Here is a 25,083-nt window from a genome sequence, read left to right as displayed (position 1 = left end):
CTGGTTGCGAAAAACAACAATCCTCCTGCTGGGAGAAAAAGGGAATTTTTAACTTTTTACATCAGGCAAGAATCCCGTCTAGTAGTGGGATCAAAAAGATTTTTGTTTGGGCGGAGGAGGAGAAAAGGGTACCAATAAGCAGTGCAAGTGTGTGTATGTGAGAGAGAGAGAAAGAGAAAGAAAGAGAGAGAGAGAGTCATGAGGGTGCGCAGTATTTTTGCCAAATAGATGTTGGGAGTGTGTGTAAAAAAAAAAAATTCATGAGGACGCACGGCTTTGGACTACTTTGAAGACGCTATAACAAAAGCTATAAATCAAGAAAGAAAACTATGAACTAAAAAATAAAAAAAAAAACAAAAAACAAAAAAAGGGGAAAAAACCGAATGTACGTGTACTCTATCTCCCTCACTTTCCCTCTCTATCTCTCTGGAAGGAAGAAGTTGTGCGCCAAGATGTATTTAAGCCATTAGCAAACCGACAGATATGGAAATATAGGTACACTTGGGTTTTCGGGTACTGTGGAAACTAGTCTTTTTTCCCTCGAGGGATATTTCTGTCTGTATTGTAATCATCTTCTCTCTCAAAAGTGAGTGAAAATGTGTGTGTGTGTGTGTGTGTGTGAGAGAGAGAGAGATCTGATGAACCTGACTGTCTGGTGAAAAAAAGGCATGACGGGACAAAATAGTACGACATGGGTGGCGGGAAAAAAGAAAAAAAAAAAACAAGTACAAATTGACAATCCTATAAATATAAAATACGAGATCTTGCTGCTTGTAAATCGCGTTTAATTGTCTCATTATCTTCATCCATAAAATTTACACTCTTTTTACAAGTTTTCTAGATGTTAAAATAATGAAGTGTTCATGCAAACTACAAAGCACATTGGCATGCATGAGAGCGAGTCCGAAGGCAAATGATGGTGTGATCCACACTAAATATCAGAGTATTTAATACAAATATTTGGTTGCAGACCACATTATTACTCAGACTGATAGCCGCCTGTGTAACACTCTGGCCTGTTATAACACCTTCTAATGTCAGTGTATGTTTATTTATTCTTTCTTTTTTGAAAACATTTTAGACTTTTTATTTCTGCTTTTTATTAAATTATGTTCAATTTGTAGTTTTCTGCAAGTTCTTCTTTTACTTGTAACTGCTCGATTTTTAATCATCTGAAAAATTAAACGCACCCTTAAAATACATCTCTGTGTTCATTTCCAAACTAATTTCTGATACTTCACATTGCTTGCAGGTTATATAAAGTTCTAGCTTCTTGGCGCCTGTTAAATGTTCCCTGAAGCTTTGATTACCCCGAACCATATCGTATAAATCAGAGCCGGAATGGTTAATGATATTCCGAGCCTTGAGTAAGGAAAGACGAGGAGGGTTGGAAGTAATAAGGTTTTCATGGAAATTCAGTTCTTCAATTAATATGAAATATACTGCACCTTCACACGTGTCTGTGAAGGGAGAATGAAGGAGGTTCTGGAAAGAGCTTGCTACACCAGTTTTAAACCTCTCGCAAGCTGTGCTAAGCCATCATATAATGGAACTGTCAGATTGCTTTTTCTAAAAACAAATACCCCAGCAAGATGAATTAAAACGTGCCCGTCCGCAGATACCTCAGAATTTTTCTGGATGCAGATGCATCGACTCCTGAGGCCTGGAGATCAAGCTGAGAAGAGGACACATATGTCCGTCTAGTTTTAGTTCCAAACCGCTATTCATTCCTCTAGAATAATTTTTTCAAGGGATGTATCTCACAAGACATTTTCGAGGCCCGGACAAGATTGAAAACCTGCCCTCAAACGTTCTTGACAACTTAATCCCGGCCGCCATCTCAGTATGCAAGTCGCGGTGTGCAAGCTGCCACAAAACTCTGGGGACTGTCTCGAGTGGGTACAGAGGCACGTTCAACTTCTAAATCTCTGCCAAGCCTGTGGACAATTTCATCAAATGGGATGCTGCAAGCAATACCCAAATAAAGGATTTTCTTGCGGACCCCGGGTCGGAGGGAGGACGTCTTTATCTGTGGCGAGAACCCTTACCGTTGTCCATGATGCTTTGTGTAATCAAGTGCGCGTGTTTGCACGTCCGTGCAAGAGCTGAGACGAGGCATGATCCAAATGCTGAGAGCCAAATGGTAAATGCCTGGCGTAGACCTTAACATCTGCGAGATCAAATTCGATTAGGAACAACTTCTTTCTGTAGGAATTTACAATGTGAAGGCTTACAGCTAGGTCTCCAACTCAGAGAATGGACGAAGATAGCAAAATGTCCATCCCTCTATCATATTTCTTTTTTACCAGACACTTGTTTCCTCTTTTCCATCTTTTCGATCCGCGGTTTTAAAACGTCTTTTTTTTCTTTTATATTTAATTTTTATCTAGTGTTCTTTTAATTGGTTTGGTTCCCAGGTTATATGCATTTAAGGAAATGCCAAAACCTACACAAACTCATTGAAACATTATTTCAAAGACTGTTTCTTTGTGAAAAATAAAGTGAACTTCACTTTAAAAATTTCATTCATTTTTTTTTCCTCTGTAAAAAGGTGCCTAGGGCTAGTTGCACGTCTGTTTCGAAATCTGAAGCTATTCTTAAGGATGCAACTTTAACTAAAAGCCCACACAAACAGCTGTGTTGACGGGAACGAACGACTGGCTTAAACAATTTATTTTATTGAGAAAAAAATACTTTTTTTCAAACAAGTTATAAAATTGTGTTGTACACTGAGTTTCTATAAAACTGATTACCTAAATTGATTTAAATCTAAAAGTGCTTTAAAATTAGAAATGTGTTGTGCAACTGGCCCCTGGCCTGGTCTCAAGAAATATTTCTCGCCCTCAGCAAAACAATCTTTGCGGAGTAGTAAGAGATGGAGCTCAACCATTCACAGCCAGTCCTTCCTCCTCCTCCTCCTCCTCCTCCTCCTCCTCCTCCCTAACCACATGTCTGCCTAAAGCAACAAACAAATGAAGCAGACGCCAGGTCCACTGAGAACCGCCAGTAGGGAGTGGACTCTGCTCGCGAAGCAGGGATTTCACTGTAAGTCTCTCATTATCGATAGGACGGGAATGGTAGGATTAAAGATGACTAGCTTGGCCATAATCATCCGGCGAAGATGTCATTAAAGTCGCCCACGCTTTCCGTGGACAGGACCACATGCGCTTCACTGAGTACAGATAACCAAAGTTTTGCCGAGACGGCTTGGGAGAGAAGACAGGCAATTTTTAATATTAATCTTGTTCTCAATGATTTTAGTAAATAAACCCCACTCCTACTTTATAATCGTTGGGGATGCCATACACAATAAGAATCCCCTCAAGAAAAGCTTAAAAAAAAATATTTCCTCATTTCAATAAATGAATATACAAAACGTAGTGGAGTAGGTTTAGCAACTGTGGAGAATCTGGACCTTGGTAGTCCAGTCGACCTTTGACCTTGCCCTTCGAATGGAAATGTAGGGAAGACGAGAAAACATGAGAACTTTTTCACCGATACCGCCTCTGCGACGCTCGAGCAGACGACATTATTTTATGGTTGGCTGGCTTCAGCGAGCTTGGCGGGCCACAATAACCGACGGACGGACATTAATGTGAGAGTGGTTAACAGCGCCTGGGAACTATTTTTTCCCTCCCATCCTATCTCATCCCTCCCTCTCTCTCTTTCTCTCTTCTCTGGCTCTTAATCTTTATCGTGGGCCAAAAAAAACGATACAGACTGGCAGAGACAAAGTCGTGGAAGGATGCGCCCGTCATACCACGGAAGCGTCACGCACTTTCAGGGCGGTTGAAATTCTTTGATCGTTATTGATTCCTCTAGATGGCGCTGAGCCCCTTGGAGCATTTTCCCTGCTGGCAGCAGACGGCCCCTCGCATGCATGTCCTCCATAGATCTCTGTCTGGCCACGGAGGGGTTGCCACGGACAGCTCGCACGAGCCTTTGACAACAGTCGCCACGCCTTTGATCTAGACGCATGGCACACTTAGCAGCGCTCGCCACGCCTGACCGATGAGGAACGCTGTCAAGGAACACTGACATATTTTGTCATGTCTCTAAGCATTCTTCGTGGAGTTTCCTCTTCTGTTTTATTTATGTTCACTTCATTTTTAAGAAGTGCCTTATGGCTACGAATATCCTTGGACGTTGCTCTTTTTTCATATTCAATTACTTTCTCTTCTGAACAGCGTTAGACGGGAGAAAATTACCTCCTGACTCCACTGAACCATCACCCGTAGTTTTTGGTGCAGCCATGTCGTTAAAACGACAATTGAATTAATCAAAAAGAACATCAATTGAAAATAGTGATAATAATATCATGGGGCATGTTTGGTTTTATCGGGGTATGAACTGATTGATTCCGGGTAGAACGGGAGAGAAAAAAAAATTAACTACGAAAGAAAAAAATACCTCTAAAAATGTATCTTAAAGTATATGCTAAATAAACTAAAAAAATGCACTTCAAAATAAAAAACTGAAAAACACGCCAAAAAAAAAAGTTTTAACTTTCCATCTGATATCTCACTCTTGCTCTAGTCAGTGCTGCTATGTGCTTCTGAACAATCCCCAAGTAAAGGCTCATTAAACTCTCACTGACTCTGCCCTGGTGGAAAAATCAACAATACATAAATTATATCTGTAGAATTATTAGCTCGTCCTCACCAACTGCTTGCATAGACGGTCGTATTCGATTTCTCAACGTGCGGTAACCGTGTAGAAAAAAACAATATTCCAGGGAAGAAGATTGAAAATAAAACGAGATAATAAAGAGTAAATATAAAGGCTTCCGGATTTCTGCCAGATGTGAAAAAATACTAATTCATTACATCGCATGTATATTATAAAAATACATAAAATATACAGACTACCCCCCTCCCGACACACACACACACACACACACAAGAAACGTACGTACGCTCCCTACCTTATATATATATACATAATTTGAGACGCTACCACGTCGACAGTTTTCTGATAACTGTCAGAAATCAAATGGTGATCAAAAGGCAGATCACCATGTTTCCCGATGCAAACAAACAAACAAACAAGCAAACGAACAAGCAAACCAACCAACCAACCAACCAACCAACCAACCAACCAACCAACCAACCAACCAACCAACCAACCAACCAACCAACCAACCAACCAACCAACCAACCAAACAAACAAACAAACAAACAAACAAACAAACCAACCAACCAACAGTTTCACAACAGGTATATTTTTGTTAGAAAACTGTAGTTATTTATAGTAGCAATAAACATTAAAAGTCGCAGTGACACCGACTAAAGGTGACACACATCCACAGTTCCTCGTGTCGGTTAGCGTGCCAAAGGGCATTTTCCGCTTGGCGTAGTTCGTCACAGTGCATCGTGAAGACAGTCAATAAAAGATCAATTGTAAAACCTTCACAACAACGGGGCTGCGGCACGTGCTGCAGGTAGCCATGTTGCTTGGTGGAGGCAAGGGGAAGGTCGCAGCTGCTGTGCATGCATCCCCATGATTTCCCCTGCTCCAGCAGCGAGACAACAAACTAAGCCGACCACGACTCTGGCGTCTGCGACTGCGACATGTTGATGGGGAGGATGACAGGTTTAAAACAGGAGCATGTGGGAGAGGAACTCACGATGGTTGCGAGAAACCGTGCCGCGGACTTTGGACTATCGACAACCAGTTTCTTTCTTTCTTTCTTCCTTTCTTTCTTTTCTTCACATAATATTCCTTTTTTATTTATAAACGGTGATAGGGTGCTGTAAAGAGCACACAGGTTATACCGAACGACACTCGTTTGCTAATTACGTAACGGGAATGCTATATATGTGTCAAATGTACGATATATACACTAGCAGAGATTTTTGGCATTTTGATGAGTGGAGAAAAAAATGCTGGTCAAGTCACACACACACACTCTATCTGTGCTGCAAACACCTTGACTTCTGAAAAACATCTGATATTCCAAAAACAAAATAAAAAATAAAAAAAGTTTGAACGCGGTATGTTACAGGAATTGTATCCCAAAATAAAAGTAAAGATTAAATTTTGAATGTTTTCATCTTCGATGGCGGATGTGAGTGAACGCACGTCCACAATCTCCTATTTCAACTAATTCCGACAGAGTAAGGTAGCTATATATGAAGTAATAGTGGCAGACGGTAGGAAAGGTAGGAAACTTCAGGCCGGTAGCTGGGTGGAATGTAAAAGCAGTGGCCTCGCATCCCTAGTGAGACTAAATTAAAATACGAAAATGAAAAGACAGTAGGTATGTGTGCATGTGAAAATGTTTTTGTTTTCTTATTTAACCTCAGAAAATTATAAATTTGGAGTTCGTAGACATTCTCAAATTGTATACAATCATTCAGATTATGCTTCTCTCCTCATAAAAAAAAAATAGCTATGATGTTTGTTTCTCTGTCTTTCGGCCTATACACCCATGCTATCTGTTTGTTTATCCGTGCATGCTAATGTCACACTCAAAAGCAATCCAACTCGCTTTTCATATACGCATCACTATAATTTTATTTTTAATTTGACTCCCCATCCTATACGCAGTTTTAACTTTTGTAGATAGAAAATTTTAAAACTGAACTGAAATTCAATTTTGAAAGGAAATGCACCAAAGAATCATGAAAGGAAAACCGCCCAAAACGCTGTGTTCCATGGAGGCCAATGCATGTAAATCCACTTACTGTGGAACCCGGCATAATGTTCCATGCCCGTGACGTCACGGGTTCCAATCAATAGTAATCATTCATACTTGAGTGTGTCAGGTATTGTTCGCTTTTAACTGTGGCCTGTCGCTTTTTGTGGCTTACACTCCATAATTTATTTTACTTTATCCATTCTTAGCTTTTTCTCCAAACAGAGGACGTGATTTGATGTCCCGAGAGAGTAGTTTCATTTTGTGTGTTCTGCAGCATTTTGTAAATTGCTCAGCTTCCTCGCTGGGAAAACTCGACCTCTGAACTCAAGTGAAAAGTTGACCTCGGGGTCGACAGTGTGGTTGTCTCTGTATACACTACAGAAAGGCTAACATCAATGAGAGTTAAACTAACATTCTGTTTGTACTACGCACATGCTTGTGTGTGTGTGTGCCTGCATTCACTCTCTCTCCCTCTCTCACACACAAACACACCTACATAAAATGACAGGGGCATTGAATGACAGAAATAACAGAATCTGGAATATTTTCGCGGCATATAATTAGATAAAAAAAAAGTATGAACATTTTTCCTGTTTTCAGAAGAGCAAGCGAACAAGAGAGAAAGAACTTGGGAAGGTATCTATGTTAACTTACTTTCGGTGAGCAAATGTATGCAAAAGACAGGAACTGATCGGTAACTTTGTCAATCGCGTTAGATAACAATGTTGTCTGTTGTTGACCAGATGGCCTGAAGAGGTGCATGTTTTCAAAGAACGCAAAGCAAAAGCTTCTCTCAGAATCATGGTCATCAACGCAGAGAAGGTGGCTGCTACTCAATCAATAACTGACAGGCGCTTCAAATAAATTACTTGTGGAGATCTTTTCTGCAAAACAGAGTTTTCAGAATTTACATTGGATTCATATTCTGTTCCGGTCTTGAGACTGTAGCCCAGGTCCTTCAGTCCCGAAGCGAAGAAGCTAAGTTAAAGGCCTGATGGCCCGGATGCAGACCTGAGGGATTCAAATGATGACGGAGAGGTTGCTGTTGCGCATTAGCTATACATAGCTACAACCGGAAGTTGATGACTCGACAATGTCACACTTTTTACATATTTTTTTTTCTCCTGCGTAGAACCATTTCTCTTATGCTCTAAACAACTGTAAATATTTAATTGTAAATTACTCTTTGTCAAGGAAAGTGGCAGTTATATTAGCTTGAACATTCACGACAGTAACATCAATCTTTTTTTTGTAAATTCTTCTCTGCTAGTTGTTGGTGTGTCAGTTGTAATTTAAAAAAATGCATAAACAAAAGAGACATTTACAGAAACTTTGAAACTGTACCCACCTTTTTTGTGCATTTTTGTGTTTATAAATGTCTTTATTTGTCATACCTAATTAGTTGCTTACCTTCATGCTTCTCATTTTTTTATTTGCTTTGTCTCTGAGAAAGAACGCAGTTTTTGTCTACAGTTACGAGAAAATGTGAGCTCAGGAAGACATTAACAACAACAACAACAGCAACAACAACAACAACAACATCATCATTAATAATTTGATAAAAAATGCGTTCATGTTGTAATAAAATAGCTAAGTCAAAAACACCCGTTTCCCGAGCACATCTCTTACCCACGCAAACGATCCCCACTCAACAACCATCCCACCTACCCACACACAGACATGACCGCACGCACGCACACGCACACTCATGTACACAATCTCACACGCACACACGCATGTATACATAAACACACACATTCATACGCATACACACACTTATTTCATTTTTAACAAGAATATTTTTCACTCATCCAGGGCTTAGAATGTGAGCAGGATATCGACTACTTGTTGAAATGGCAAAGCAAATACAGATCGCCTGCAGAGCTGAATGGTGAAACGATTGAAAGTTTTTGAGTGGTAATCCATGTACCGCATCACTGGCTGGCGTGAAAACATGCCGCAGAGAATTGGTGAAAATTGGGATCCATGCTGGACTTGCTTTTAAAACATTTGCACCCCAGGGGGCCCTGGAATTCCTGTCCTACCTACTGGTCTGATAGCCTCTGATGTGCATACTGCAAGGCATAGGTACGTAAATTCATTGTCCACCCGCTCACACATTTTGATTAAGACAGGTAAACGACACACCTGTTCTGTAAGGGAGCTGTGAAATTCAGACCAGATTTGTATTTGGTGGGGTTCATGAGGTTCCCTGTTTAAATTTTGTTGCATCATTCTTTCGTCCTCGCAAGGTGTTAAGATATCGCTCAGCCTCGAGATCCATTTGTCTGTGACGTCACCTCACTCTCGATATTGATGTTCTCTTCACAGCGGAGACAGTTGCACGTCACGTGGCTTATCAGCTGATATTTATTCCGCTTCCCGTGGTGTGTAAACATCACCGATCTTTCCCATTCTCATCCGGTCAACCGTTCAACCGGTCCATCATTCTCCGGGCTGATTTGGCTAGAAGCATGGGCTGGCTGGTTGTTTTGAACCAACGTGAATGTTAGGCTGCTGTCTCCTGTACATTATACCAGGATATATGAGGAAAAAGAAATACAAACAAATTATATTTATTTGTATTTTATTTGTGTTTTCTTTCGCGCGAGAACAGGACTGACAACAGCATTATCAGTAGTTGTATCAGAGAGCTTAGATGTAGAGAGGGTTCACTCGTGACCGCGGGAAAACTCGTCGGTTAGAGTTATCTTTCGTAATGTGATGCTACGAAACAACACGACACAAGGCGATCGTCTGAGGCAAGGTGGGCAATTTTGCTGTGCAATAAACTGTCAGAACGCCAGATTTAAATCAACTCAAAAGAAAAAACGTTTCCACAATTTCCCAAGGACGAAAGAGAGGTAAGCTACGAATTTATTCTCAAATTACGATCCATAAGTGTGCTGTAGTTGAAAGCAGTCTACTATAACGCGTTTGCTTGATTTTCTATGATATTAAAAACGACTTTACTGATATACTGTGAAACTGTGTGACGAATTCTCACTTATCTGATTAGAAACCTATTTAAATTTGTTATAGTATTTTCATTTAAGGCATTCGTCACTGGGGTGAGGTGTTATAAAAAAGATTTGTTATTAATATATTGAAAAAATTATTACAACAGGTGGAAAATATGGATGAACTTTACGAGAAGGAAAGATTTTGACCATCTTACACCATCTGATGTGTATGGAAAAGGATACTATCTTTGCTCGATCATTTTCGAGGAAAGTCAGTACAAACTGTCAAACCCCCAAAAAAAAAGTCTTGTCTGGAATGCAGTACCCACAATTTTCGCCATTCCAAATCCACCATTCAAGGTTGATAACTTATGATTATTAGATAATGATATATTCCAATATATATTACTAAAGCCATATTTTACCATCATGGGCCTTTGTTTCTGTCATATTTTATTTTTTAATTAACATTTATCATGAGAGATCACTCTAACTGGCACGTAAGGCTAATGTGATCATAGCTTGCATCTGGGCATAAAGAGTTTCTCTGTGACACTTTGCAATGGTTGCACACTATTGAAACACCTCATCCAATGCACTACCTTGTCTGACAGGGTGGAGAACTGTGCAGCTCTGCTTGAGCTTTTTTGATGAGCTTCAGACAAATCATGGTATTTCATACTTCTTAAAAAACTGAATCACGACTGCTTAGAAGACTTTTTTTTCTTGTTTTTCAGGGAAAGAGGGAGCATCTGCATAATCCCACTGCAGAACAGTTTAGATTAATTCTTCCGTCAGATCATGATTGAAGAACCTGTTTCATCACAGTCGTGGAACTAATTGCCAGAAGGACAATGACAGCTCTTTATTGACTCTGACATCTGTGACCACTGACAAACAACAGGACATAATGATATGTAATGTAGATATTGATGAGAATGACTATGACCATGAATCGATTGTTTAAAATGACAAAGACATTATTGATAAAGTAAATATCACTTTCAATAATTTTGATGAATAACTGTAGTGACCCTCTAGCCATTTTCTCCATACAACCACCAACAAAAAACAAAAATTCTGAGTGAGACAGTCAAGATATTAGAGTGTACATTTGTAAAAAATATTGACCAGTTACTTCCTGGGAAAAAAGTTAAATCTCAGTTGATTCGACTTTGTGGGAAAGAGCTAAAAAGCATTGACCTCTGTTGTCCACTTGGTGCATGTGATCTGAAAGGAAGTGTGATTAATCTATTTATCAATGTTTTTCTTTGAAGATAGCTCTGTGTCCTTTTTAAAAAAGGAGCAAAAAGAAATAAAAAAAAATGTTAAAGTTACATCATTTGTACTTTTAAGCTAAAGTAATTTAAAATTATTATAGAAAAGTGTGAAAGAAAAGTTATAAATCTTCATTTAAAGTACATGTGAGAATGATCCCTTTTGATATCTGCTTGCTGTATATTTCATAGTAAGCATAGCTGTTTATCTTTAAATTGTCAACCAATGTTCTTACAACAAGGGATATGAATGTATATAAATATATTACATTATTATTAATAGTAGTATTATGATTTGTTATTAATTATGATTATTATGATTTGTGTGAGAATTTAATTGCCATGCTTGAATGTAAACAGAATCTATATGTCTCAGTATATGTGAGCAAGTATTCTGAATGTGGCTTGTTTATATTCATGTGTAATTCTGTTTTTAACTGCTTTTCTCATATAATAAATTCTCATAAATTAGATTTTTATGGATTTTAAATAAATGCAAATTTGTGCTCATGGATGTGCTGTTTGAATTTATAAAAGTTATCCTTTTTACATATAGTCAGCTGTCATACATGTATTAAAACTCTACCAAACTACCCTCATCTAAGCAATTCTCATCAATAAAAGACACAAAAATCTGTTCTTAGATAAAGATCATTTGATATCGCAAACACCTAGACATTTACTCCAAAGATAAACAGTGCTAGCGACGACTTTGTTTAGTAGTGGTTGATAGTAGCAACTGCGGCGTAGCATCTTTTTTCGAAGGGACGCAACTCCGTCACTACTTTTCTTAACAAGTAAGGATAAAGAAGGAGTGCACCCTCTCTACATCTAAGCTCTCTGGTTGTATGAAGTAATCCATTTAGAGATTACCACTCCACTAGATGAATCAAAGAAATTGATGAAAAAGATGAGAATTAGTTGCAAAAGGGGTGGGAGCAATTAACATACATATTCATCACCCATTTATACACATCCAGCTCAAAGGACATATAGGATAACAAACACACAATCGCACAGTAAAGACCACCACCACACGTCTGCAATCATGTCATCGGCCGCTCTATTTCCAACAGACCCTCGTCTCTCCCGAAACATCGTTTCTTCTCGCAGGACCGAGAATGAAGTGTCCAGTCACACAACTCGATGACGTACACAGCACTGCGCTCAAGTGCGCATGTGCAATCTGGTGCGCGCAGTGCATGGGGCACGTTTTCAATCAAGACAGGGAGCTCTTTCAGACACCACATCCGCCTGCGCTCCACTGGCACCGGCTGTCATCTCACAGAGTTGTGCCCCTCGACAGGGGGAGACTCACGTCAAGCGCGAGAAACGCGTGAAGATCTGTGAACCGCGGGCTGGTGTTTGACCTTTGTGCGCTCCAGAAATAAACCCTCGTCGCAGCGCCCCCTCCATGGCCAGAAGACAAGAGTGCGTCTAACAATAGAACCGTTAGAGAGAAGCGATGGAGGGATGGGGATGGTGGACAAGCTGGCAGCATCTGAAACTAAACACTCTCTGCTTTCAAACTGATTTCGCTGTCACGGTGATTTCAACATGGGAGGTGGCTGGGTAGCCATTGCTGGGTGGCCTTCGCAGTAAAATGGTTTTACGTGATTTTTAAACAATGTTGCTTTTTATTTGTTTTTCTGTTTCTTTCCTTCCACGAGAAAATTGCTGTTTGAGTGGACGGTAGCGATTAATCAGAAACAAGCGTGAAGTACTTGTCATACGGGTATTAGGCACGAACTGTGTCATGGCGCACTTGCATGACATACCCTTTATAACTGTGACCTGTCCTTTATAATTGTCTGATCTACTTTTTATAATTGTAGGACATAACTGAAGACGGCTTTGTCTTATTTTTATTTTTCTTAAAAAAAGTAAAACAGCATTTTTTTCAGTTTCAAATTCTAGTCGCCTCACGAATGATCGTGCACACTTTATATCTGTTTCTCTATCTGTATCTATTTATTATATATCACGTAATTATCATCCACAAGGTTTTCGGTCTAAAATTGTATTTACTTTTTCTTTTGGAAATTGAAAACATTATACATCCTTTCGAAGCAAATGTATTAATAGAAGAACCGGAAGACTTGATGCAACACTCTCTGTCACCGGCAGACACATCGACCACAGAAGAAACGCATTACGCAATGTCGATTCCAAAGAAGCAGCGACAGCTTTTTTAGTATTACCAAGACTGGAAATATCCAATGTGACACCGCAGTCGGCACAGCAAGCATGGTCATATATGTACAGACAAGCGGCGGTAACTCACTATCCTTCCTCCTCAGGAAAGTTAACCCTTCGCGGCCACCTTTTCTTGTCTTCCGGTTGAGTCTGATCAACCAAGATGAGTCCCTAGATTAATCCGGACTTCGCAATGAACAATAATATTTCCAAGCATCACATACCCATGAGATAGTCGGATCTCAGCGAGACAAACTGGGTACGAGGCTGACAAGTATGTCCTTTGACCCTTTCTGTTGAATTAGAATACCCAGGAAATGAAAGTCGCCATCGATGCTGGTTTAGGATTAACGGATTCAGAAGAAAGTAATCAATTTGTAGACGTGAATATTAGAAACAAGATTTGTTTGGGGGGAGGATGTATAAAGAAGCATGGTATATGAATATATTGCTAGATTATTGTTATTATTCCAAATATTGCAGTTGAGGGTAGCTATCATTTAAAGCGAAGTACTACAAGTGTATGCTTCAAATCACACCTACATATATGTAAACTCATTTTCTTCCTCTATATTCCATTTAATAAAAGAGGAGAATGGCATTCATCTTCCCCTACCTCCACTGTGAAGCATAAATTTCTTCGCCACCGCACACTCATCCATCCACCCAATTTCAATCTCTCTGACACCGCAATCTCTTTCGGAAACTTAATCACACAAAACACACATTTTATATCAAATATTTCATATTGGTCACTTCCTCAATCAATGATGGGGCTAGGACACTCAGAGGAGACGAGATTGCTGAAAAAGTAGATCAAGTGCAGCAGCAGCCTGTCAGACAAACAACAGCTCACCACAAGTTCTTTGTTCGCAATTTGCTGTTACCTTTTCTTTCTTTTTGCTGAAACATTTAAATTTTATTAGGAAAAGCTGGCCGGCAGCAAACGTTGCTTTAAAGCAGGCTGCACATAACACAATTTTATTTATTTGGTTAGTTTTTGAGAAGAGAATTTAAAGAGTGGGAGGGGTTAATTTGTGGCAATATTGAGTCAGAAAAAGGAGAAAAAGAAAGAAAGAGAGAGGTGGGAGAGAGAAACTTCCTTTTTCATTGATTCAGAAATCATTGGAAATTTATTTCGCGAACTGAACTAGTAAGGCCATTTCCTGGCAGAAACAGGTGGTCTGAAGAAATTTCGCTTTAAATTTTAAAGTTTGTCCTTTTTTTCATGCTCCTCTTTGCATTTCAGTCTGTTCCACCTAGAACTTTGCTGATATTCTGCGTCGGAACTGTGGATCATGTTGCAGCTTCTAAGAACAGTGGTGTTTGTGATGTTGAGAACCTGCTACAATTTATTGTCAACCACTTTGGTCACGATGAAGTCATAAGACGAAAGGACTAATCAACCTGCATCAAGATGATTTCAAGAATGGGTCGGTAACTAAATATGAAACAGTGACCAAACATAGGTCAGTGATCAGAAATCTGTCGGCAATGAAGAATGGACCAATGACCAGGAATGGGACAATGACAAAATAAGTTGGTGGCCGAGACTGAATGAGACAGTAATGTGACCCAACAGCGGTCTGATGACTGTTTTAATGGGACAGTAAAGTAGGATGAAGTGACTGAGAAAGGAAAGGATAGAGTAGAAGGGAAGAGAGAGAAAATTTTTCTTTTGCTGATGTTGGCGTCAATTTTTGTTTGTTTGTTTGATTTTAAATTTTTTTTTTTTTTTTTTTTTTTTTTTGCCGCATTACATACTTAAAAAAATTAATGGAATCTCAGAGAACAGAAAGTTTAAGCTATATCGAATGAAAATGCGCGAAAGACATCTATCTCCTCTATTTCTTTCTCTCTGTTTATCAATCTCAGTCTCCAGTTTTTTCTGTGTCAGTCTCTTTTTACATACCTAGAAGGCAGTGGGGATGCTTCGGACTTATTGTCTTAGGACGATATGAAATAGCTATGTGAAATAGCCGCGGTCGTGTTTGTGTCAGTCCAACGATCTATAGTGACAGGATACAGTTTTGACATAGGCAATGAATACAGTCTATACTTTCTCTGAGAGTCTGCAGGCAGTGACGGCGATGGTACAGCAAACATCGTGAACGTGACATGACGATGCTGCCAACGGTCCGAGACTGGGCGGGCGGTGTCCGTGATGTGGCGCGCCTGCAGCGTGAGGCAGATGAAAGAAATGCCAGCTTCCCTCCCTCGCCCAAGTACCCTCCCCATCTCACTAAAACCAGGACCACTCCCTGCTCCTCCCGACTGCAGGGGCGTTAGTGAGTTACTTCGGTCCTCCTTCATAGTCTGGCTTTTCTGCCCTTCCTGTCGCCATCTGTCTGCGCGCGGCTGTATTGGGTCTGACGTCAGCACAGTTGGAGAAGATGTATTTCACACCCTGATACCCAACTTGGTAAACAAAGTACACACACGCACACGAAATCAAACATAAGCAAAGAGACAAACATTCACGCTTGTTATCCAGTTCTTTCTCTAGATCGGCTGCAATAAGCTTCATTAAGCAGCAACCAAATTTTTACAAGATGTCCTAAGGGAGCAAACACTTTACTCTCAATGCATGTAAAGCTATTAGCATCCTCAGTACATGGGTATGTATTAATATTCGAAGTGTGTCCGCAACATCATAGCGGTTGGGGCTCTCCTGGTGATGCTCAGACCGGTGGAAAGCTGTGACATAATGAGGTGGTCTGAACCACGAGAGTATGGCGTGCAATTCTAATGAGACAGGGGGAGCGCTTCATATTCCTCTAACATGGAAAAGGGGAGCTTACTGCTAATGGAATGTGTGGACAAGAAAAAGAAAGATGGGAAAAGGATGGCAAAGAAAAAAAGAAGGTATAGCTGAAAAAAATGAAAAAACAGGACGAGGATAGATATCAGTATCATGACAATCAGGACCAGATAAAGGAAATAAAGATATCGCAACAAAAGGCTCGCTTTTGAAAGGAACTCTCAAACAAGCGGCCATAATAGTTAGCGAAGGTCTGAACCCCATATACACATTTTGTGCTGGCGCCATGAGCTTTATGTAACCCTGGCTTATTTTTTTCTCGGCCGGTGCTGCGTTGCATCCTTTTGTCCCCATCTCTCTCTCTTACCATGTCTGTCTTTTTTTTTGTTTTGTTTTTCAGGAACATGCGATAATGCGAGAGATACAAGTGAAGAAGTGTTGAACACCACGGAAGGAGAGGTCCCCCCCACGAGCTTGTCTGCGATCTGTAGCAACCTACAGGACTTCGCCATCCTTTGACCGTCGCTGCTTCCTCTTTGACAGCAGAAGAAAGGACGAAAGCCAGGTTCTGGCTAAATTTAGCTGCGGGCACTCGATATCATCGAAGCCCACTCTGCCAGCTAGTGTTTTTTCAAATTGCTTTTCAGTGAGGCCTCCGATAGGTCTTTGTTCTTCTTCTGAACACCGGCAACTTTCTTTTAAGGGTTCCGTGGATAGAGTTACAGCCTGAAAGGTCTCTGTCGGAAATCGATCCTCGTCGGCTGATGCCATGACTGGTGTAGGAAAGTAAAGTGAAAGCTTAATTATATATCAAGAATCTGGAAATCCTGTGTAAACTGTGTGTTATGGATCATCATGTCTATTTTTATGACAACCGGTGTTTGTGTGTGATGGAGAATTTTACTGTTTTTCAGTTGAAGGGATGGTAATTGAAACCAAGTACTACCGTGACCAACCTACTTACTCATCATTTAAGTCCAGTTTTCATTTTTGTTTTTTAGGAGGTCACTGAAGTATATTACTTTATCGACAATTGTTTGAGTTATATCATACGCACGTGTAAATGTTACCTGAAATCTCAGCTAATAATATATTAATTATATTACATATTTTTTTCACACTTCTTAGGTTTTTGGTGCACGCGTTTGCCTATTAGATGTTTTTGCCTTTCTTTCTATCTGTGTGAGAGAGAGGGCGGGGACATAGAAAAGGATATGTAAAGGTAGTGGATTTTTATCCCCGGATGTATAATTCTCTGTCTCCACAAGCCACTTATCTCGCAAGTCATCATTATGTGCGTCGTAGTCATGTGACGGATGTTTAGCTATGTCCATGGCTCAGAGCCTCCATCTATTTCTGGTCCGTTAGTGGTCCCCCGTGATCCACCCCTAGCGTGCCATTGACCGCCATTCGACTTGCGCATCCACGGAATAAGCATCATCAGCCCAAGCCAGACGCTGGCGACTGAGACTGGGGGATACAGGCCAAGTGCAAGGAAGGACCTCATGCTTGCGCACGCGCAGAGGTGAGACTGGTAGAGACGCCGCCTTGTCCAAGTCAATTCAATGTCGTCTTCTCTCTCAGAATATTTCTTGCTTCTCCTTAGAATCCGTCAGTAAGCAAGAAGAAAAAGGAGAGAGAGAGAGGAAGGAAGGAATAAATGAAAGAATGGATGAAGCCATAGGCTCATTTCAAGGGGCGTACGTAAAGATATAAGCTCTTGAATAGTGAGTACCGTAGAATCACCAGTAAATAAATAGAGCAATTGTCAACAACTGCATTGACACTTTATCCTACAATCCAGTAAACAGTCATCTCATTTTAGACACATTTTAGGGCACAAGAATGACTCAGTCACATCGTCTACCATTACTACCTTTGCTTTTAATGTATTATACATACTTTTTATAGCATTCTACTCTTTATTTTATTTTTCTCTAAATCCTCTAAAAGTTTTTCACTAATTACTGAACCAAACGTCTTTATAAAATCAATAAAGGCAAATATAATTTCTTGTGAGTAAAAAGCTGTTTCTAGAAAATTGCAAATAATGTGAAAATTTGGGTGATTATGCTATAATTTTTGCAGAGCCTTGCTTGGACTAGAGGAATATTATCATTCTTGTCCCTCCACTTATTTCATCTTTTGTTTAATACACAGCTGTATATTTTAATACAGATGATTGACAATGTTTTTTACTTTGTAGTTGTCATGTATGTTAGGATCCCCTTTTTTATGGATTAGGGGATTTAAGCCCATTTAAATTATCCAAAGTTTTCTCTGAGAAAAGAACAGCACCAAATTTCTCCTTTAGGTCTATGTTCCCGATATATTTAACAATTTGGGAGGTTTGATGACCCATACTTGAAAGGAAAGAAGCTTGTATAGATATATATTTGCAAAATTGTTTCAGTGGCATGTGTGTTACATTTAATAATTCCCTACTCTAAAAGACTGGCAAAACTTTAGAGGTAAAATAATTGATAATTACTTCTAGTAGCTGATATGTTGGTGAAATTTCCCAGCTTTTCGCCATAGACCAGGTCATTTAAAATGTTAATTAAGTCAGTTAAATTGTTCACAAACTTGTAACAGATGTCTACCAAACAGAATGGCAAAGCTCATCTCTGGAACATCTAGTGTTTGTAGCAGAACGGCTATCAATAATTATATTTTCCATTATGTTGCGAAAGAGGCAGTCTTCCCCTGGATGTTCGTTAGCAGTCCTGGCATTGATTCGTCAGCTTGCGAGATGTTTGTAATTAGTTGCCTCCGGGTGCTTGGTGATGTCAGAGCGTTCACAGCAGCTGTAACCTCTCGGGTCACCTGCCACCGCAAAGTAAATACTACTCACAAATTCGGCATGTCTGAGATTAAGAGATTCATTTGTAGAGTATGTTATCAACGCGATGAATTCACGGAGTTGAAGCCAGCCATTAACTGTTCTTGCTGCTATTCAAACATCTCAGGTAACATTAACACTATCAGAATCAAGTTTGACCGAACTGATCCTGGCACTAGTTTCCTCTGAACCCTGATTGGGACATGGGATTAGCTCTACATCTTCTGAACATAGCCGTAAACTAGAATTTCTAATCGCTAGTAGCACACATGGTAATCTCAGGGTCCGGGCCTCGCTATGTAGGCTCTCGGACATCTGTGCGTGCTTGGCCATGAAAAACCAGAAAATTCAAACGAATTGGCCACAGATGATTCTGAAAGTTAAACACCCCCACGCAGGACACACTATCTCTGTGGATTAATTGAAAATATTGTAATTAAGTGGAGAAAATGAATTCCAAAGTTGTCACGATCCGAAAGCGTGTCTACGCGGCCTATGAGAGCAATTCAAGTCGGAGGAAAGATAAAGAGATAGAGAGACAGAGAGAATAAAATTGCTTTTGACAATATCTCTACAGGCCTCAACAAATTGATAGATAAACTGATGGAAAAAATTATGGAAAGCTTGCAAAAGACAACGTCCTAACGTTAACATGAAATCTTTACTTGAACCTTGACCCATTGACATGCGGTTCGGACGTGGCCGAGTTGAACTACATAAAAACTGTTTATTACCTTGGGAACAGCAGGCACTTGTTCGTGTAAAAAAACTGTACATCACCATGGGGATTGCAGACACTTAGTCATGGGCCTAAAGTTTCCTTTTGACTGCCTTCATTTTTTCCTTCCCTTCATCGCTTCTAGCACCCCCACCCTTCCTTTCCAGTGCTTGACTGATGCACAAGGATTATTAAAAAAAATTCCCGTCAGCCTTATTGGTGTGTGTGCGTGGTAAGATTCGTCTGTGGGAGCGGCCTGGTATTGTTCACCTACGTGTCCGCTTGGCTGGGCCGTTGATTGACTGATATATTTCATGGGATTGATTATCTTAGTTATCTTTCCACACCGACTCGATAATTCCGGAAGTTTCCCACAGCGACCCCCCGCCCAAGCATCCACCTCCCGTATCCAAATACACATCCGCCATTTCTGCAGTCCCCTACGATCGGGCTCCAGCCTCCACGACTTCAATGGGAAGCGCCACCTGCGCAGGACGTAGCTGCACGCAACGAGGGGAGAGTATCGAGCCGAGGTAGGGGCGAGCACTCGGGAGAGCACGAAGGAAGTCGATCGAAACGAGATCTCAGTACATCGGCTTCGTGCGTAGGCAGACATAAAGCAGTCTGCGACAGTGTCAGCTCCCGTTGGCACCCTTACACGGAAGGCAGTGGTGGTGGTGGTGGTCGTCGTCGTTGTTGTTAATCTCTGGTGTCTTGAAAAGCCTCCCTTTCACGTCTTCTACCTGATGTGGACGACAGACGGCGTCTAGCAGACACACCAACGCTCCACTACTTCGTCTTCAGCGACGGTAAGACATATTCCCAGACAACCCAGGGGAAGACGTGGGTTTAATTCGATCGTGATTTGATGTTTAAAAAAAAACAAACTCGTCCTTTCATTCATATTTGCGCGTGAATGACTTCTGTCTATCTACTCACCTACCGATTCACCTCTACATTCAGATATCTCTCTGCTCTCTTTGTGTCTAACATCACAGCTTTGTTTTTTGCGTGGGTGTTCACACAAAAACAAATTAATGTATATGTCACCGATCTTGCTTGGAAGTGTTAAATGGTTGTCCTTTTGAAGCCTGACTGTTTTATGGCACTTATATTCTCTGGTCTGGATGTAATGGCGCTAGTAGGTCTACAACAGTTGCAGATAAAAAAAAAATCTTCTTTCTTATACAGTGACGAATCTCCAATTTCCCTTAGGACTATGTTCAAGTGAGTTAAATGTTTAGTGGAATGCAATTTGTTTGGTCTATTGACTAGCTGAAGCCAAGTGCAATGTGGGTTCCTATCCCAGCCTTCCGTTCTGAAGACAGACGGTTACAAACATCCTCATACGCAGAAAGAGGTCAATAACATCTACTTAAGAAAGGTTGTTTTTTTTTAAGCTGTAATAATGAGTTGTAAATATTTAAACTACAGCTTATATAAATCAAAAGGCTTTTTTCGATGTTACATTGCTGTCCGTTTGAAATTACTATTTTCTAGCCTTGACCTGAGGTCACGAACCGCAGCAGGTGCGCAAAACACCGTTATGGGTTATTTTATGAAAAGAATGAGCAATATACAAATATTGATTGAATCTGTAGTATAAAAAAACTACATGTGTTGAAACACAAAAGCTTGTTGTTGCAGCTGATTGTTCTACACCTCATGATCACCGGAACGTTAATTAGTTTTCTTTGTGAATGGTATTCAGGTAGTCAGCCTGAGCGTAGAGGACACAAACTATTCACACTTACAGCAGGGTTTCAGTGATTTACATTATTCCCGTGGAAAGTTGTCTACCTTCCCAACATTTTATTTCTCTCCGTCAGTCCATAAATTTGTCCAAAGCGTGCGAATGTGTGTTTATGGTGAGGGAGTGAAGTTTGTTATTACTTATTTGGCCAAAGTCAGAACCAGTCTCAGAATAACAACAAATATCATTGCTGAAGCAAAATAAGCACCTTGGCTAATACTTCCTGTAAAAATACTTTGCTATGTAATAATGACAGTAACACTAAAAGAAAGTTCCAAAAGAAAATGAAAAGTCTTCAGAGACGGCCTCGAATAAAAAGGAGGGAAAATCCCACAAGGCTGTGACAGGTATCATATTAAGATTGTGACAGCTACCCTATTAAGACTGTGACAGTTATTATTTGATTCGCACGTGTTATCACCGTAAATACGTGTAAACTGGCCCCTGCACCCTGTGTGCCTCGACTGTCAAAGCCCATTGTGGTCCCAAGTCACTTGTCACGTTCACCAGCCTCGCGTGAGACACCGGGTATCATAAGGCTGCTGCAGCTCGGTCCGTACAATTATCACGTGACAATGATGGGGTGGGCACACACCCATGGCATTAGCGTGGGTGGCCTAGGAGCCAACCGCTGCGCAGATTGCTTTGCGCACGGACTGGGGTAGTTGGAGGAGGGAGAAAGAGAGACGAGAGAAGCGTGCTAGTCTCATTCCGTGTGGAGGGTAACTCTCGCCAACCAGACTCACGTAATACTTGGCAATTGATAGGCCACGCCGCCTGTAGGTGGTGGTTGGGGGGAGAGGTGTGGGGGTCGGGGAGGATGAAAACCATGTCCTCTACCAAGACATCCTTCCGTGATTGAGACAGGAAAAAGCGTGTTCAAGCATGAGAATTTGGTTATAGAGGTTAGAGGGTTAGAGTGGAAGAGCAAGCTTCAGGTCACACGACAGGGCTGTAGGGGCTGGTTGGACAGGAAACAATGAGCAGACCGCAGATGACAGGAAGTGGTTGCCTCTTAAACTGGTCGTACAGCAGACAGGAGTGCTGTAAATTCTGGTCACACAGAAGGAGGTGTGCAGATGGTAGGAAGGTCTCACGAGCTTGTTGGGCAGAAGACAAGGAAAGCGTTCAGATGGTTGGACATCAGACACACAGCGTATCTCAATTATAAGGCCTCAGATGATGAAAAGCAGAGACGATATATAATTTGTTGTGAACATTTGTTTTGGGCATTTACTTAGATCGTTTGAAACTGTGACTTTGTGCGGAGTTTTCTCCTCTATGCTTCTCATAGACTGCCCACCCCTCCCTCTACAGTTCCAGTGGCTGAGCTGGAATATCCAGAAACAAAGCCAGACATATTCTGTACACCCTGATACACCTGTACCACATTCTCCATTATGAGGCCAATAAAACCTGTCAGAAAGGGCAAGAACTGCAAAGATCGACATTGACGAGGCTGCAACCCTTCTGTGTCCAGCCCATTAGAACGTGACCAAGCGCTAGTCTGGAGGCGAGGGAGGTAATCAGATGCTGGTCCTCTCAGCACGCGTTCCAAAGCACGTTGCTCCTTGTTGCACGCGCCATGTAAACACTTGGTCAAACGTTCGTCAGGACTCAAGGTCCTTATTGGGCAAAGTGTTGAAGGGTCAAACCTTCGGGATGCTCCACCGTGAATGATGATGATAATAATAATGCAATCAAAGTATATAGCACCATATCCTATGGACAGGTTCATGGCGCTTTACAGAAACGAAGGAAAACAAACCTAGACAGACACAGACCCACACAAAATAACATGAACATTTGTTGTCTAGAGAATGTCAGATAATTCCATTCAACTGGCAAATATATTAGCAAGGACTGAGCTCTCTGTTGATCAAACCTTCCACTATCCTGAAAGTTCTCTCAAAAGCCAGTGGTTTCCTCTGACCTTTACACATAGCTTTGCCAAACTTGGTTAAACATTTGACGACATTTGCCCAATTATAAAAGGCCTTTTAGAAAGCCGTTACCTTGGTGGTAACTGGTTAGTCGTTTCTCATTTGCTTCAAGTCCTTGTTTACGAGCGGATGGACAGAGGTCAAATACAAACGATTATTTCTCAAATTCTGACGGAATAACATACTTATGTTCTTGAGATACAGACCGACAAACATAGTCATGCACAGAAATATGTGAAATAATGGAATCTCCCTCTGTTCGCATGCGTTGTCAAGCCAATGGGAAAGAAGAGAGTGTGTCAGTTAGGTGATCACGTGGGTCTTCAGACCGTCACGCATCTGACCGCTTGTAGAGAGCTGTTTGTGTGCTTCCAGCGATGACTGCAAAGACAGATGTACAGTGTTGTCCATAGGAATGGGAATCCCATGGGAATCCCGTGGGAAACGTCCCATGGGATGGGATGGGATGGGACAGCACACATTTGTATTTCCCATGGTAGTCGATACTTGATATTGCAAAATAAATTTACTGTTATTTCATTCATCAATGATTTAAATCTTTCCTCTGAATCATCTATTGTATGTGAAGTAGCAGGAATTATAGAACAAAAGCCGAAAAGTGCTTGTCAGTGTTGTCCATAGGATTGTTAATACCATGGGAATCCCATGGGAAACGTCCCGTGGGATGGGACGGGATGGGACAGGCATAAATTGCCATGGGACGGGATAGAAAAATATGTCCCATGGACAACCCTGCAGATGTAGGTTTGTTCACACGTGCATGCAGATGATCTAGCTGACTGTGTAAATTCCTTCGCCACCAACAGGGCTATATTTGTAGCTGACATTTAGAAACCAAGAGAAAAGCGACAAAATGTAATATTTGGTGCTGAAAGTCATTCAGTCTGCGAACAAGATGCTATAAATGTAGCAGGGCTCTCCCAGACCAATATAACTCGCTCCAGTTGATGGCTTGCCAGGATGTTTATTTTGAAATAACTATTTAGGCTGTTTTATGAAGCGTTCCTTCCACATCTGTCCCGATACAAGACTGATATAATCGCAATGTACACAAAGACCATGACTGCCTGCTGTGGTGTCTACAGTCCATTAAAACGATGAGTCCTCTTATTGACTGTGGTCTTTACGATGTCAGCGTGTCCACTACATTCTTCATGTTTACTCTTTTGTGTGTAGAGTGATGCTTTAATGCTTGTAGCCCGAAAACAAAACAGTAAGCCGGATGATAGTGTATATACGACTCACATAAACATACCGAGTGAACTCTCTGTGCTTTAAGCCTCTCTTTTGTTTCCTTCTTCTGTTCCCTTTTCTGTTTCCTTTCGCTCTCTTGGGTTCTTCTTACCGCTTCCCCTCGCTCCCACTCTCTGTAATTGCATATATCACAGAATAATGTTCAAACTTAAAATTCTAACTGGTCTGGAGTTCACGTTAAGTCCAGTATAGATCAAGCAGGGTATCTCATTATGCACGTTGTCCAAGTAGTGTTTGTTTTTAAAGATCCCACCCTCATTTGTTTGTTATCTGTGTTGTTAATTTATTCCCGATTATCAAGATAGATATTTATTCAAACCCCACGTATGTTTTGTACCTTTTGAAGGAGGTGCAGCAAATTATGATTTACACTATTTCCAACTTGTTTTGTGCATTTAGCTCGGATTGAGATTACCTGCATTATGGATGATGTCCCTATTGAATGTAATGTCAAACGGAAGTCGGTACTATTGATAGGTGTGAGGAGGTGCATTAGATATCAGGTTTCTCTGTCATGAGTGTCAGTAGCTTCTGTTCATTCCTACCATGACATCATATAGTCAGTGTTGTTTAAGTGGGTTTTGTAGTCTCTTACTTTTCTCGTGATGCTTGTGCTCGTACGTGTGCGTACACGTGCTCTCATGCCTGAGTAAGATCAAGAAAGCGAGCGAGAGAGAGGGAATTCATGTTTGTGGGAATAAGCTTCATTAAATTT

At 40.8% G+C, this 25,083-nt stretch overlaps 1 protein-coding gene across 1 annotated transcript in view; it reads left to right on the top strand.

The window, feature by feature from the left end:
* The first annotated feature begins 19,876 nt into the window (after positions 1-19,876).
* Positions 19,877-25,083, top strand: part of LOC112563593 (innexin unc-9-like) — a 185,222-nt gene continuing 180,015 nt past the window's right edge. Inside the window, exon 1 of the mRNA XM_025237713.1 lies at positions 19,877-20,206. The gene's annotated coding sequence lies outside the window, so the exon portion shown is untranslated. The remainder of the gene's footprint in view (positions 20,207-25,083) is intronic.

The sequence above is a fragment of the Pomacea canaliculata genome, linkage group LG1, assembly GCF_003073045.1.
Source record: "Pomacea canaliculata isolate SZHN2017 linkage group LG1, ASM307304v1, whole genome shotgun sequence".
Classification (NCBI taxonomy): Eukaryota; Metazoa; Mollusca; class Gastropoda; order Architaenioglossa; family Ampullariidae; genus Pomacea; species Pomacea canaliculata.
This window is presented reverse-complemented; position numbering and strand designations above follow the sequence as displayed.